The sequence below is a fragment of the Callithrix jacchus genome, chromosome 8 (genome assembly GCF_049354715.1).
Source record: "Callithrix jacchus isolate 240 chromosome 8, calJac240_pri, whole genome shotgun sequence".
Classification (NCBI taxonomy): domain Eukaryota; kingdom Metazoa; phylum Chordata; class Mammalia; order Primates; family Cebidae; genus Callithrix; species Callithrix jacchus.
Genome location: NC_133509.1, coordinates 111,621,219 through 111,638,389, shown reverse-complemented (window position 1 = coordinate 111,638,389; position 17,171 = coordinate 111,621,219). Strand labels below are relative to the sequence as shown.

The 17,171-nt window shown below is 43.9% G+C and overlaps 1 pseudogene; it reads left to right on the top strand.

Moving 5' to 3' along the window:
• Window positions 1-4,311: 4,311 nt before the first annotated feature.
• On the top strand, window positions 4,312-9,890 carry LOC100413947 (histone H1.8 pseudogene; annotated as a pseudogene).
• Window positions 9,891-17,171: the final 7,281 nt, after the last annotated feature.

Genomic DNA, 17,171 nt, shown 5'->3' with positions numbered 1-17,171 from the left:
GCCCAGATTCTATCACTGCCAGGTGAACAATGAACACAAGGACAAATATGAGGATGAAACGACATCTAGCTACCTTGTGTCATAGATTCTCAGAACTGTGGAGTATTACCTTTCAGAAGTGTAATCTTGGCTTACCTCAATCCAAGTATAGTCTCTCTTTTATTATTATTTTTTATATTTTACTTTAGGTGCATACTATATCTGGTATTTCTCCCCATGCTATCCCTCCCTACCCTTCCCTCCCTCCCTACCCCCCACCAACTGCCCCCAGTGTGTGCTGCTCTTCTCCCTGTGTCCATGTGTTCCCATTGTTCAACAGCCACCTATAAGTGAGAACATACAGTGTTTGGCTTTCTGTTCTTGTGTCAGTTTGCTGAAAATGATGGTTCCCAGATTCATCCAAGTTGCTACAAAGGACCCAAACTCATCATTTTTATGGCTGTGTAGTATTCCATGGTGTATATGTACCACATTTTCTTTGTCCAGTCTATCATTGATGGGCATTTAGGTTGATTCCAGGTCTTTGCTATTGTACAAAGGGCTGCAATGAACATATGTGTGCATGTTACTTTATAGTAGAACAATTTATAATTCTTTTAGTATATACCCAGTAATGGGATTGCTGGGTCAAATGGAATTTCTATTTCTAGATCCTTGAGAAATCACCACACTGTCTTACACTATGGTTGAACTAATTTATGCTCCCACCAACAGTGTAAAAGTGTTCCTATTTCTCCACATCCTCTCCAGCATCTGTTGTCTCCAGATTTTTTAATGATCACCATTCTAACTGGCATGAGATGTTATCTCAATGTGGTTTTGATTTGCATTTCTCTAATCAGTGATGGATGAGCATTGTTTCATATGTTTCTTGGCCTCATATAAGTCTTCTTTTAAAAAGTGTCCATAATCTTTGCCCACTTTTGAATGGGATTGTTTTTTTTCTTGTATATCTGTTTTAGTTCTTTGTAGATTCTGGATATTAGCCCTTTGTCAGATGGTAGATTGCAAAAAATGTTTTCCCCATTCTGTTGGTTGCTGGTTTGCTCTAATGATGGTTTCTTTTGCTGTATAGAAGCTCTGAATATTAATTAGATCCCATTTGTCTATCCTGGCTTTTGTTGCCATTGTTTTTAGTATTTTAGTTATGAAGTCCTTGCCTATGCCTATGTCCTGGATGGTTTTGCCTAGGTTTTCTTCTAGTGTTTTTATGGTGTTAGGTTTTATGTTTAAATCTTTAATCCATCTGGAGTTAATTTTAGTGTCAGGTGACAGGGGTCCAGTTTCTGCTTTCTGCACATTGCTAGCCAGTTTTCCTAATACCATTTATTAAATATGGAGTCCTTTCCCCATTGCTTGTTTTTTCTGGTTTGTCAAAGATCAGATGGTTGTAGATGTGTGGTGTTGCTTCTGGGGACTCTGTTCTATTCCATTGGTCTATGTCTTTGTTTTGGTACCAGTACCATGCTGTTTTGATTACTCTAGCCTTGTAGTATAGTTTGAAGTCTGGCAGTGTGATGCCTCTAACTTTGTTCTTTTTGCTTAGGATTGTCTTGGCTATGTGGGCTCTCTTGGTTCACAACTGAATTCTACCAGACATACAAAGAGGAGCTGGTTCCATTCCTTCTGAAACTGTATCAAACAATACAAAAGGAGAGAATCCTCCCTAACTCATTTTATGAGACCAACATCATCCTGATACCAAAACCAGGCAGAGACTCAACTAAAAAAGAAAACTTCAGGCCAATAGCCATGATGAACATCGACGCAAAAATCTTCAATAAAATACTGGCAAACAGATTGCCACAGCACATGAAGAACCCTTCAGCACCCAGTACAGTGTCTGACACATACAAGGTGTTCAGGAAGTGGCGAGAACCATGCCTTGTGCCTGGAGCTCAACAAACTTGACAGTTTTCTTCAGCTTTAGCCTCAACTGGAAAACAGTGTTCAGGGGCCTTGAACATGAGGTACGGGTCAGAGAGTCAGTGGGCATAGCCGTGATCTTGCTCCATACCACCCCACACCCCTCATCCTCAGAAACCAGTCTGGATTAGGGATGTCCCGGCGGCTAGGGTCAGCTGGCAGACAGCCGGGCAGTGTGCTGCTCCCCAGAGACCTGTAAGAAAGCCCTGCTCTTCCCAGCCATCCCTGAGCCATGTGCACTCCCAAGGAGCCTCAGAGAGTGGGCAATGTCCATGAAGGCTGATCACCTACCATTCAGCAAGATGTTCATACAGATGGGGAAATGATTCCCATCAAAGATGATTTGTATATGTTGTTTATAAAAGAATGAAATGACATCTTTGCCCAATGAATATGCTGCAGATATATTTTCCCAGGTGATCCTTGGTCTCTGGACTCTGTGTGGTACTTTTTCCCCACAGTGATGTATTTTTTTTCTTTTTTTGAGATGGAGTTTTCTTCTTGTTGCCCAGACTGGAGGGCAATGGCACAATCTTGGCTCTCCCAACCTCCACCTCCCAGATTCAAGTGATTCTCCTGCCTCAGCCTCCCAAGTAGCTGGAATTACAGGCATGTACCACTACACCCTGCTGATTTTTTGTATTTTTAGTAGAAATAGGATTTCTCCATGTTGGTCAGGCTGGTCTTGAACTCCCAACCTCAGGTGATCCGCTTGCCTCAGGACTAACATGGACTAACACAGCAGTAGAGCTGAATAAGGAAAGATCATGAGGTCAGGAGTTTGAGACCAGCCTGACCAACATGGTGAAAAACCATCTCTACTAAAAATACAAAAAATTAGCTAGGTGTAGTATATGCACCTGTAATCCCAGCTACTTGAGAGGCTGAGGCAGGAGAATCACTTCAACCCTGGAGGTGAAGATTGGCAGTGAGAAGAGATCACACCACTGCACTCCAGCCCAGGTGGCAGAGTGAGACTCTGTCTCAAAAAAAAAAAAAGGGAAACCTAATCTGGGAGGCAGGCAGGATTTGTGTTGAGTACAAAGTCTGTGTGTCTTGTTTCGATAGCTGTCTTGAGTCTCGGTCACCTGGAACCTGGGTTGGCATCCTCTCAACAATGGCTGGCTTGTTGAGTAGCTGCCTGGAGGTAATCGCTGGCAGTTTGCAGCTGGGTCTCCAGGTTTGGTCTGTCTCAAGATTAACCCCTGGAACTTCTAAGTAAGCACATAGATACTAGCATATAGTCAGATACATGTGAAGAGAGTATGTGGTGGGAAAGGCAGGGGCGTGGAGTCTAATTTAAGATTAAGGAAAAGGGCTTCTCCCATTTGCTTCAAGGTTATGTCTTAAAACTAGGGAAGAAAGATGAATGGGGAAATAGGATTTTTTTGTTTTTGTTTTTTTTTTGAGACAGAGTTTCGCTTTTGTTACCCAGGCTGGAGTGCAATGGCGCAATCTCGGCTCACTGCAACTTCCGCCCCCTGGGTTCAGGCAATTCTCCTGCCCTCAGCCTCCTGAGTAGCTGGGATTACAGGCATGCGCCACCGTGCCCAGCTAATTTTTTGTAATTTTTAGTAGAGACGAGGTTTCACTATGTTGACCAGGATGGTCTCGATCTCTTGACCTCGTGATCCACCTGCCTCGGCCTCCCAAAGTGCTGGGATTACAGGCTTGAGCCACCGTGCCTGGCTGTTTTTGTTTTTTTTTGAGATGGAGTCTCACTCTGTTGCCCAGGCTGGAGTGCAGTAGTGCAAACTCAGCCACTGCAACCTCCACCTCCCAGATTCAAGCAATTCTCCTTCCTCAGCCTCCTGAGTATCTGGGATTACAGGCACGTGCCACCGTGCCCAGTTAATTTTTGTATTCTTAGTAGAGACGGGATTTCACCACGTTGGTCAGGCTGGTCTTAACTGCTGACCTTGTATCGTGATCTGCCCACCTCAGCCTCCCAAAGTGCTGAGATTACAGGTGTGAGCCATCACACCCGGCCAGAAGGTTTGAAAATGTATTTTGAAGTGAAGCTGCCCAGTTCCAATGTGAGAGGCCTTAAATCCCAGGTCGGCTGCTCTAGCTGTGTCCCCTGGGGCCCTTCTCTGGGCCTCAGTCTCCTCATTTATACATAGATTAATAGTGAGACTGATCTCTTAGGGTTGTGGACTCAATGGGCTAATGCATGAAAAGGCTTAGCTGAGTTCCTGTTGTGTGGGAAGTACTCAGAGACTTCGCCTGTTCCCTTTACAAGAATCCACATAGGTTTGATGTGCTTTGGGAGCCCAGAGAAGGGAGTGCATAAACTTGCTAGGGAGATTCAGGCGTTAGGCATTTAAGATGGGACATGAATAAGAGTTCCTGAGGCAGCAAAAGGGGAAGGGCGTGTATAAGGGCATGAAGGTTGTCAAGGGCTGCCCCTGTGTCGCTGAGCAGAGGTGAGCAGGGAAGAAACCCTGAGGGTGGGAACTGGGACAGAGCCTTGTCACTGGGCCTTCGATGCACAGGAAAGACTGGCACGTGGGGAGACATCAAAGGTTATCATCAAGGAGATATGGGATCAGATTTGTGATTCAGACAGATCATGTTGGTGTGTGGGGATGGACAGGTGAAGAGCTGCTAATGTTCCAGGTGAGACACAGTGAGGGTGTGAGCTCGCTCTGGGCAGTGTGGCAGAAACAGGAAGGTGTCATCTCACCGTCCAGCCCAGCGCAGGCAGGTGAACCAGAGCGGGTGTCTCGCTGCTGCCACTGCCACGTGGCTCTGCAGCCTGGCCTTGGCTGACCTTTCACCCCCTGCGTTGGGGCTTGTCCTGCATCCTCTGCGAGGCTGTTCTCACTTCTTCATCTGATCTGATGGCCCAGCTCCAAGCGCACCTGCAGGAGTGGGTACTTGCCTAGCTTTCATCAGGAGATGAGGAAGAAGGACTGTGTCACATACCTCATGGTAAAATTCCTAGAATCCCCTTCAAATGTCATCATTCCTGCCTCAGTTTCTCTTCAGGTGCCAGGCACAAGTTTCCACTGTTTCCCTCTTTCTGCCTTTGTAGCTTTTAAAATTTTTCTTTGTGGCCAGGCGTGGTGGCTCACGCCTGTAATCCCAGCACTTTGGAAGGCTGAGGCAGGTGGATCATGAGGTCAGGAGATCGCGACCATCCTGGCTAACACAGTGAAACCCCATTTCTACTAAAAGTACAAAAAAGTAGCTGGGTGTGGTGGCACCCACCTGTAGTCCCAGCTACTGGGGAGGTTGAGGCAGGAGAATCATTTGAACCTGGGACACGGAGGTTGCAGTGAGCCGAGATCATGCCATTGCACCCCAGCTGGGGTGACAGAGTGACACTCCATCTCAGAAAAAAAAAACAAAAAAATCTTTCTTCTTGCCCTGAGTGACTAAACACTGGCTCTCAGCTTAGGGACCCAACTTGTTTAATCAAAAGCCCAATTGTTTTTTGGCCCCACCACTTGAGGATGCAGGTTGGGGACTGTCTTTGTATACCCAGACATGTGTACGGGGCACAATTTACCAAAGCACTGAAAAGCAAATGAACAGAACAGTGACACCAAATCCCACAGGCTCTCCCAGGGCAGGGCTGCAGAGTAGGGCCCGCATGTGGTGCCTCCGTGTGTGCTCCCAATGGGCTCCCGCAAGCCGATGTGTAAGGCCTTCCTTCCCACATGGAATGGCTTCTCCAGAAGTGCATCAATTTACTTTTATTTATTTTATTTTTATTTTTGAGACGGGATTTCACCGTGTTAGCCAGGATGGTCTTGATCTCCTGACCTCATGGTCTGTCCACCTTGGCCTCCCAAAGTGCTGGGATTACAGGCATGAGCTACCACGCCTGGCCCCAAAGTGCATCAATTTAAAGGGAAAGGGAAACTTGTGTGTGTTTCTGGGCATTGGTTTTTGTTTTATTTTATTTTTAAAAATAGAGACAAGTTCTCTGTATGTTGCCCAGGCTGCTGGTCTTGAACTCCTGGGCTCAAGGGATTCTCCTGCCCCAGGTTCCCAACATGCTAGGATTACAGGCATGAGGCACTACACCTGGCCAGAACTGGGGTTGTTTGTTTGTTTTTAATATGGAGTCTCACTCTGTTGCCCAGGCTGGAGTGCAGTGGCACGATCTCAGCTCACTGCAATCTCTGCCTCCTGGGTTCAGGCGATTCTCATGCCTCAGCCTCTGGAGTAGCTGGGACTATGGGCATCCACCACCATGCCTGGCTAATCTTTGAATTTTTACTAGAGATGGGGTTTCACCATGCTGGCCAGGCTTGTTGCAAATTCCTAACCTCAAGTGATCCACCTACCTTGGCTTCCTAAAGTGCTGGGATTACAGACATGAGCCACTGTGCCTGGCTGGAGCTGGTTTTTTAAAAACTGATTTTTAGACCTTGTAAATACTGGAAATTAACCACATTCACAGCCCCCACTGGGGAGGTAAGGGAGGGAAGGGAAGGGAAGGAGAGGGGAGAAGAGGGGAGGGCAGGGGGAGAGGGGAGGAGGGAGAGTTTCTTTCTGCAGACTATAAGATCCTGGGGCAAGAAGTCAGGCCAATTTTGTTCCTCTCTGTTAACAAGCATCCTGTTCCATCCTGCTGTCCATTAGGTATTTGTTTAAGAGTTGAATGGGCCAGGCACTGTGGCTCATGCCTGTAATCCCAGCACTTTGGGAGGCTGAGGCAGGTGGATCATAAGGTCAGGAGAGTCAGACCATCCTGGTTAATATGGTGAAACCCTGCCTCTACTAAAAATACGGAAAATTAGCCAGGCGTGGTGGCACGTGCCCTGTAGTCCCAGCTACTTGGGAGGCTGAGGCAGCAGAATTGTTTGAACCTGGGAGGCAGAGATTGCAGAGAGCCAGGATAGAGCTACTGCACCCTAGCCTGGTTAACAGAGGGAGACGCTGTCTCAAAAAAAAAAAAGTTGAATAATTGAGTGGGGTTGGATTTTATTTTCTTCTTATATCTGGTACTTCTCTATTTTTAATAAGCACTGTGTTACAACTCTTTCTGTAGTAAATAATAGAAATGGAACTCAGGCTAGTTTATACCCTGTAATGGGCTGATTAATGGCCACCTAAGATATCTGGTACTAATCTCTGGGTGCTGTAAATATTATTTTATTTAACAACAGGGTCAGCCTGGGTGCAGTGGCTCACACCTGTAATCCAGAACTTTGGGAGGCCGAGGTGGGTGGGTCACCTGAGGTCAGAAGTTCTAGACCAGCCTGCCCAATAGGGTAAAACCCAGTCTCCACTAAAAATACAAAAATTAGTCAGGCGTGGTGGTGCATGCTTGTAATCTCAGCTACTTGGGAGGGTGAAGCAGCAGAATTGCTTGAACCTGGGAGGCAGAGGTTCCGGTGAGCCGAGATGGCACCATTGCACTTCAGCCTGAGTAACAAGAGGAAAACTCCATCTACAAACAAAACAAAAAACATAACCACAAAACAAACAGGGTCTTACAGATGTGATTAAGATTCTTGTGATGAGAAGATTATCCTGGATTATTTGGGTGGGCCCTAAATGCCCTGGAAATGTTCCTCAAGAGGGAGGGAGGCAGAGGGAGATCTGACACAGAGGAGGAGGAGGCGGTGTGAGCACAGAGGCAGAGATTGGACTGACTTGGCCACAAGTCAAGGATGCAGCCCCCCCGGAAGCTAGAAGAGGCACAACACAGATTCTCCCCTTCAGCTTCTGGAGAACACTCCACCCTGCGCACACCTTTGAATCTGGCCCAGTGATAGGGATTTCAGACTCCTGGCCTCCAGGACTGTGAGAGAATAGATGCCTGCTGTTTCATGCCACCAAGCTTGTGCTAATTGGTGAAGACAGCCACAGGAAATGAACAACCCCTCCAAATACGGGGAATTTAGAGGCACTTCCCTTCCTAAGAAGCCCTGAAGGGAGCTGGCATCTGACACGTTCCAGCCATAAGACCAGTGCCCGACCTCCCTACTTCCTACCCGCTCCTGCCTCCACTTTCCTCTTCTGCCCTAGATGAGCCTCCATGATGAGAGGGAAAGATAAAGACGTGTCTACACTGGGAGGGAGGGAATGGCAGGGAGGAGGGTAGGGAGCACACAACTCCAGGTTTGTATCCGTTCTGCAACCCGAGAAGTGAGTTCTCTTTTTCTCCTTGTATCCACACATACACATTCAGGGAAAGATTCTGATTGGTTTTCTTGGGTCCTGTGTGCAACTCTTGGGCCAATCAGTGTGGCCGGGGCTGAGGCCCCCGCACTGTGATTGGCAGCCCCAACAGAATCCCATGGACTGTGGGAAGGACAGCGCCCCTGCAAAGGAGCAGATGAAAGGGATGTTGGGCAAAGCAGAAGAAATAGCGAAATATCTGTATTTGTTCTATAAACAGAACACTGGGCTGGGTGCGGTGGCTCACACCTGTAATCCCAGCACTTTAGGAGGCCAAGGTGGGCAGATCACCTGAGGTCAGGAGTTCAAGACCAGCCTGGCCAACATGACATCTCTACTAAAAATACAAAAACTAGCTGGTCATGGTGGTGCACACCTATAATCCCAGCTACTCAGGAGGCTGAGGCAGGAGAATCGCTTGAACCTGGGAGGCAAAGTTTGCAGTGAGCCAAGATGGCGCCATTGCACTACAGTCTGGGCAACTCTAGAGCAAGACTCTGTCTCAAAAAAAAAAAAAAAAGAGAAAAGAAGGACATTGTAGTCTTTCATAGGCTTTCCCAGAACCCCTCTTTGAGTTTCCAAATCATAGCCATAATCATAGATTGTTAGAATGTGAAGCAACAGTAAAGGTCATCTGTTCCAACCCCCTCATTTTACTAGGAAACCGAGGCCAAAAGCGGGAGAATGACTTTCCCCAAGGTCACACAGCTAGTAAGCTGCAGAGCTGGGGCAGGATCTAGTTCCAATTCATGGCCAATTGCTCTTTCAGCTTCTCTGTCTCTGGCAGCAGTTAGCATGCTATCTGCCTACCCTTCAGCACCTGCTACCCTGAATGGGGCCCAGGGTCTGGGCTAGGGAGGGCAGCTGGCTTCTGAATCCCCAGAACATGCCAAGCCTCCTCTTCTGAACTCCTCTATTCCAGCCTAGCAGGCTGGGACACAGACACTCTGTCTGGAAGGACTAGAAGGACTGGCTCTCCTGGGGACATCTTCCACTTCAAGCACCTGCTGAAGCAGGCCCTGGCAACCAGCTTGTGGCTCAGCCTCCTCGGGTACCTCAGCCTCCTTGCTAGGTCCCTCAACTCCGAGGCCAGGGGGCAGGGGGTACTACCAGCAACTTCAAATTAGTTCCCAAGTCTGAGAGGGAAATCCAGTCTAGGAAGATGGCTCACCTGGACTGCCCCCAGAAGAGCTGGTGAGGCCAGGGTAAAGGGCCCCAAGAAACCAGGTGAAGCAGAGAAGGACCATCCCAACTTGGGCAAGATGAAAAAGGCAACCAAGAAGCCAGCAGAGGTGCAAATGTCTCCCCCTAAATTAGGTACAGCCAAGAAGGCCTTCCCCAGAATGCAGTGGGGCTGGGGACACCAAGGCAAAGCTGGGGAAGGCTAGGAATACCCCTCCACAAAGCCAAAGCCATGTAGGCCCCTTCCCATGCCAGTGGGCTCAGCAGGAAGTCAAAGGCCGAAGGCAGCAGGAGCAGCTAAGGAGATGCTGAGGCCCACAGAAAAACCAAAGCTGGGAGTAAGAGTTCAAAACTCACAGCCAGCAAGGTCAAGGATGGTGCTGCTTCCCTCACCAGAAAGGTGGTGGCCAAGGCCGAGGCCCTGAAACAGGCAGCTGCCCAGGGTGCTGAGCAGAGTCCAAACACCAAGGCAGCTTCTCCTGCTAGGGGCAGTGGGTCCAAGGTGGTGCCTGCACACCTGACCAGGAAGACAGGCCCCCAAGGACCTGAAAAAGCCTGGGCTGTCCATCAAGACATCATCATCCAAAGTGTTTAATCAGAGGCTGAGGCCTAGTGCCGGGGTGGAAATGGAGAGAGACTGAGCCTCTGCCCTAGTCTTTATTCCCCAACAAACGCACCTCTCTATTGAATTGTAAGTTATTTATCAATAAAGAATTTTTTTTCCTGCCCCCTGCCCTTTATAAGAAGCTCAAGGCAGGAGAGTAGCTTTCCCCAAGGTCACGCAACTAGTAAGCTGCAGAGTTGGGGCAGGATCTAATTCTGATTCGTGGCCCAGTGCACTTTCATCTTCTCTGTGTCTTCTTGGGTCAGGTGCCTCTGTGTCTGTCAGCAGCCCTCCTGTTCCTGCTACCCTGAAAGGTGTCTTTGTATCTCTTCATCACTCTACCTCCCTATCTGGGAAGACACAGATGTGTTCTGGAAAAATGCACTAAGATCCAGCATTTCAGCCCCAATTGTGCCACTCTTATGATGTGATTTTTGGCCCCAGTTTCATTACCTATCAATTAGGGACAAGAATTTTTACTGGAAAGCATCATTGTGAGGACAATGTGGAATGTATCTGAAATTGCCATCCCTGTGAATATACTAGTATTCAATCACAGTTGTCAAGTTCACAATTACAAGCAATGGCTTTACTTAGATTCCCTAAGGTCATCTGTTTGCAGGGCCTCAGCCCCTTGAGATGAATTTTCTTTGCTACTTACCCAGTTTCAAGCCATCTGCAACGTTGTCCTTCCTTTTTACAAATCCATGTGTTAACTAAAGTTTTCGGCACCTTATCATTTTTTTGATATCAATCAAGATCAACCCAGATCAAAATGCTATTTTGTGGCTTTTTCTATCTGCGACTCCTTCCTCTGTATCCCCATCTATAAAGAAGCAACACTTTCCTTTATTCTCCTCCTTTTATTGGCAATATCTTTCATGACTGTTTTTCTGAGCCTGTTATGTACTCAGTTCATCCATTGTTTCATTTTGTGCTTTGGTTTTCTGGTTTTTGTCTCCCAAAGATTTCAGTAGTGTATCATTTTTTTTTTCTTCTGGCAAAGAAGCTTACATTCTAAAAAAGGGAGAGATCATTTCTGAAGTATTGCATTGCTTACAACAATGCTTGGTCCATGGAAAACAAACATTAATTGATGATGATGACAGTTAATTCTGGGATTTTTGGTTCTCATGATTTCACTCACTCAAACTTGAATCTAGACCAGTTTTGTTGGTCTGATTTAAGACAGGAATGTATTCTAGTTTGAGATTCTACTTGCGTGGTCAGGAGTTCTTAGATATGACACTAAGAGCATGATTCATATAAGAAATGGTTAACAAATTGGACTCCATCAAAATAAAAAAAAATTGCTCTGCAAAAGACCCTGTTAAAAACATAAAAACAAACAAACAAAAATAACAGGCCACAGATTGAGAGAAGATACTTGCAAACTACATATTGGACTCGTATCTATAATATATATTCTAAAACCTTCAAACTGTAACAGTAAAAGAAGTCAACAATTTAATTAGAAAATGAGCAAAAGACATGAAGGGACATTTCACTGAAAAAGATGTGTAGACGGAAAATAAGCACATGAAAAGATGTTCAATAGCACTGGCCTCAGGGAAATGCAAATTAAGGCCACAAATCCTGGTGAGGATGCAGAGAAACTGGATCTCTTATATATGGCTGATGGGAATGCAAAATTGTATAGCCAGTCTCCAAAATACTTGATCAGTTAAGAAAAAAAATATATATGTATATGTATATATATATATATATATATATGTGTGTGTGTATATATATATACACACACACACACACACACACCATATGACCCAGAAATAGGACTTCTGGGCATTTATCCCAGACAAATAAAAACATATGCCTGTTAGCAACAGAATGTATCTGAGTCACATGGCACCAAAGTGTGTTACCAACCATGAATACCAACCACAAATCCATACAGGTCTGCAGCAACCTCAATTCTTGCCCACTCAGAAGAAAATTCAATGCAGGGGCATAAGGAAGGAGAGACTGAGGCAAGTTTTACAGCAGGAGTGAAAGGTTACTAGCAGCTTTAGAATAAGAATGAAAGAAAGTAAAGTACACTTGGAAAAGTGCCAAGTGGGCAACTGAAGACACCCAGTGCACTGTTTGATCTTTGTTGTGAACTGAACGTGAGCCCAGGAGTCTCGTCCAGTGAGAGGGTCCCAAACCTGGAAGAGGGCGTGCGTGGAAAAAAAGGCAACAGAGAGAGGGGTCTGGAGGACTGATTAGGCTATGCACAAACAGCAATTTTATTTGTGCAGTAGGTTCCATTATATACTTTTCTACTTAATGTTGTTTATGTCAGATCAAAGCATTTCTTAAATAACAAAAGAAACAGAAAACAATTCTGGGGAACTAGTAAAAGGAACAGATACTGATTTAAAAGGTCAAGGGGGAAGTAGGTGATGCTGATTATCAATATTATCAGAACAACCAGTAACTCGGATAACAATCTTCAATTATCTAGAAGTCACAAGCTCATCAGTAAATCATGCATCTGCAAAAGACAAGGGCCGCAGGGGAGGTCACCAGGCTGAAACAATGCCTGGTAAACAAAGTCATAGAACAGGTTAAGATTAGGAGCCAGAAAGGGGAACACAATACCCAGTGGCATCACTTCAGCATTCACCCAGCCGTTATCTCATCAACCAAGAAGGCTGAAAATAGTGTTCTGTTTAGTCATTCTTCTCCCAATTTTTCTTCCCCATAGCTCGACAGCCTCCAGCCAGGGAAAGTGTGTAAGGAATCAAGCTCACCTAATGGCGGAGGCCAAGCTGTTAGCCTCTCACAGGGGCGATCCCCACAGATCTTTGACTTTGTGTCGTATACGCTGGCATACTTTCAGGGTCTTGCATCACTTTTTTCCTGATTCTTCCCCTGGAATGGGCTGTAGGCATGTGTAGTGGCCTGCTCCCGCTCAGGAGGGAGCACATGCGCAGCCTATTTGCTGGAGTTGTAGCATCCTCACTTGAGGCATTCTTCCCTTACCAGTCTAGCATTCCTAGAGTTAAATGCTGCCATTTTGCATCTTAATGCGCATGCCTGAGCCCCCACTGGCTCAGCTCTGGAGACCTTATCAGGAAACTGCTGATCACCAGTTTCAGGTTTTTTCTATCTTTTGGGAAACTGCCTTTCCCTGGTGCAGGCTGTGACCAGTAATTACTTTAGAGAGACAGCTTGAGACTGCCTGATCAGCACTTGATGGATGCCTGACATTCATGGTGTGTGTGTGTGGTGGGGGAAGCCCTCTCCTGCCCTGCTCCTGTCTGACTAGCTACCTACTGTAACATGTCCACACAAAAACCTATATATGATTTTTCATAGTACCTTTATTTTTATAGCCAAACTTGGAGACTATCAGCTGATTCTAAACTCCATATGTAAGTGTAACATAACTGGAATAGTTCAAATAATTTTGAAAAAGAATAATAATATTGGGGGATTATGACTCGATTTAAAGCTTAGTATAACATGGCATTATTTACTGAAGATGTCTGGCAACAAGCAAAATTTACTAAGCATGCAAAGAAGTAAGAAAATATGACCCAAAACAACATATTGATAAATTAAACCTTATCAAAAAAATTTCTGCTCTTCAAAATATACTGTTATGGAAATGAAAAATGAAGCCAGACTGGGAGAAACATTTGTAAATCAAATGTCTGATAAAAGCCTGTAGCTAGACTACTTAATGAACTCTCAAAACTCAATAGTAACAAGTCAGGCATGGTGATCAGCTAATCTTTGAGAAAGATGGCAAGAATATATAATGGAGAGAGGATAGTCTCTTCAATAAACGGTTTTGGGAAAACTGGATATCCATTTGCAAAAACAAACCAAACCAAATAAACCAAAAACAATGGAGTCAGATCCTTATCTCACACCAAAAAGCAACTATAAATGCATTAAAGGTATGGATGTGAGACCTCAAAATGTAAGATCCTTAAAACATAGGGGAAAACGTCCAGTGGTCTTGGCAATGACGTTTTGGATACGATACCAAAAGTAGACAACAAAACTGAAAATAAACAAATGGGACTACATTGAACTGAAAGTTTCTAAGCAGAAAAAGACCCAGTCAACAGTGACATGACAGTTCACAGAACAGGAGAATATATTTGCAAACCATAGATCTGATAAGGGATTAATATCCAAGATCTCGTACAACTCAGTGGCAAAAACACTTAAATAACCGAATTTTAAAATGGGCAAAGACCAGCCTGGGAAACATGGTGAAATCTCATTTCTACAAAAACACAAAAATTAGCTAGTCATGGTGGTGCACACTTGCGGTCGCAGCTACTTGGGAGGCTTAGGTGGAAGGATCCCTGGAGCCTGGGAAGTTGAGACTGCAGTGAGCCATGATCACACCACTGCACTTCAGCCTAGGCAACAGAGAGAGACCCTGTCTCAAAATAAAAAATAAAAAAATAAATTGAAAAATTTAAAAAAGTGGACAATTGATATTTTTCTGAAAAAGACATACAAATGGCTAACAGGTACATAAAAAGGTGCTCAATATCTCTAATGATCAGGGAAATACAAATCAAAACCACAGTGAGATATTGCCTCAAACTTGTTAGGATGGCTGCTATCAAAAAGTCAAAGGATAAGTGTTGGTGAGGATGTGGAGAAAGGGAACCCTTATCCATTGTTGTGAGAATGTAAATTAGTACAGTCATATGGAAAACAGTACAGAGGTTCCTCAAAAAATTAAAAATATGATTATATGAGCTAACATTTCTATCTTTGGATATATAGTCACAGGAAATAAAATCACTATATCCAAGAGATATCTACTCTACTATGTTCACTGCAGCATTATTTATAATAGCCAAGATATGGAAACAAAGCAAGTATCCACCAATGGATGAACGGACTTTTAAAATCTACCCACTTTGGCCTCCCAAAGTGCTGGGATTACAGGTGTGAGCCACCGTGCCCAGCCGAAGATGAATGGATTTTTAAAATGTGATATATATATATATATATATATATATATATGTACATATTTACATATATATATGATGGAATATAATTCAGCCTTAAGGAAAAAAATCCTGTCATACACAACAACGTGGATAAACCTGGAGAACATTACCCTAAATGAAATAAGCTAGGTACAGAAAGACAAATACTGCATGATTTCACTAATATATGGAATCTAAAAAAATCTCAGAGACACCGAGCACAGCAATGGTTTCCAGGGGAGAGAAGTGGGGGAAATGGAAGACACTGGTCAAAAGGTACACATTTACAGTGACAAGGTGAATTAGTTCTAGAAACCTAATATATAGCATAATGACTATAATTAATACTAACATTTTACTTGAGTATGTACAATTTTTGTTTGTCAATCTAACCTCTAAAGCTGAAAGAAGAAAAAAGGAAATAAATAGACTGAGAAAAAGAAAAGGATGAATCAAGGAAGCATGCTGTAATCCTTATTGTCAATAGGACATCAGCAAATATGATGTAAGTGGAAACGTGAACAGCACTTGTGCACTCAGGCTTTCTCTCTTATTGCTCTAGGCACCCTTGCCATGGCTGCCATGTGAAGCCTTTGTTGGCTTGTCATTCAATGATAGATGTAGGGCTCAATTGTCTCTCTGCCCCAAGGACCAGCCAGGCAACCACTGGAAACAAGTCATCCAGCTGACCACAAAACAGCTGGCCGTGGAAGTATGAGTGAGCCCAGCCCACATGAGCAGATGAACCTACTGGCTAAATCAAGCCCAAATTGTGGATCCACACAATTCTGAGCTGAACAAATGACTGTTGTTTTAAACCACTAGATTTTGAGGTGGTTTGTTATGCAAAAAGAGCTGATTGATAGAGAAATTGACACCTTATAAGTGGGTTGCTGCTGAACTAAAAACCTAAAACATGAGGCATTGTCTTTAGGATTGGGTGACAAACAGAAGCTAGAAAAGCAGCAAGGGAACTATTTCCAAAGCTTGAAAAATTTGCAAGTAAGCAGTTGTGGAGGCTGGAATGTAATGAGGAAACTGCTCTAGCCACCATGGCATGTGAGTACCTATGCAACAACCCTGCAGGATGTGCACATGTACCCCAGAGCTTAAAGTACAATAAAACAAAACAACAATAAAAAACCTGACAAAAATTAGAAAAAAAAAAAAGACTGGGAAATTGATGACCTGTGTTGAATAGTATTAACATCTCACAAAGTTGTTGTTGCCCATGGTAATTTGTATAATCAAAAATAAATCGAATAAACTTGTTGACATTGGCAAGATGATTTCCAGGAAGAATGTTGAAAGCGTTTTAGATGCCTATGATAAGGTATGGGAAGAGAGAGATCAGCTAAAGAAAGAATTGTTAAGTTTGCAACAAGAGTTGAATAACTATAGAAAAGTCAGAAGGTAATGGGTTGAAAACCAAAACTGCTTCTTGTCCTTCAAGCCAGTAAATTATTTTCAAAGTAAGTAATGGCCTCAGGGTAAAAATCTAGTTAAGAGTGTAACTATGGGACCGACCCTTAGATTAGATAAGACCACTAAAAGATTTATGGTGGCTCCTAGTAAATCCTCTCAATTATACAAAAGGGATTTAGTTTGCCAAAATTAGCAAGAGGCTATCTAGGAAAGAATTTCAAATGTGGCTCTATGGCATGAAGGTCAGAATCAGGTAAACTGGAAACCCACAAAGTCTTTATGAAAATTACATTGGCAAAAGCACTGCTGGATAGGTCTAAAAGGCTCTGAGACAATTTAAAATAGTATACATTAATAAAAACTAATTTTAGCTATATACATTAACACAGATAATGACCAATTAGGCTTACCCAAAGAATACAAAGTTGGTTTAATGTTGGACCACTGAATAAGGTAATGTATCATATTAACAGATTAAAGGTGGAAAAAATATATAATTCTTTTTAAGTGAAGAACTGCTGGCAATATTAAAAATTAAATCATGATTTAAAAAGCAGCAAATTACCAAGAATCATCTTTAACCTAATAGAAGGAAATTAATTATATATTTTCAGAAAAGTACAATGTATACTTAGTGGTAACATGTTGAAAGCACTCTCTTTAAGGTCAGGAACTAGACATAAATGCCAGTTACCATCATTTACATACAATATCTGTAAGATTTATTGCCGAGGTAAAATGAGGAAACTGAGGCAAGTATAAAAAAAGTGAAAGGCTAATTTATTCAGCTCCCGGGCAACCCTCAGTAGTCCAAGAGGGGGTCAGAGAAGTCGCGCCCAGCTGTTCAGGGCGTGGGGTTTTATGGGGAGTGCAGACAATTGATTGGTTACTGGGGAAACAAAGAGAAGGCATTTCTATTGGCTGTT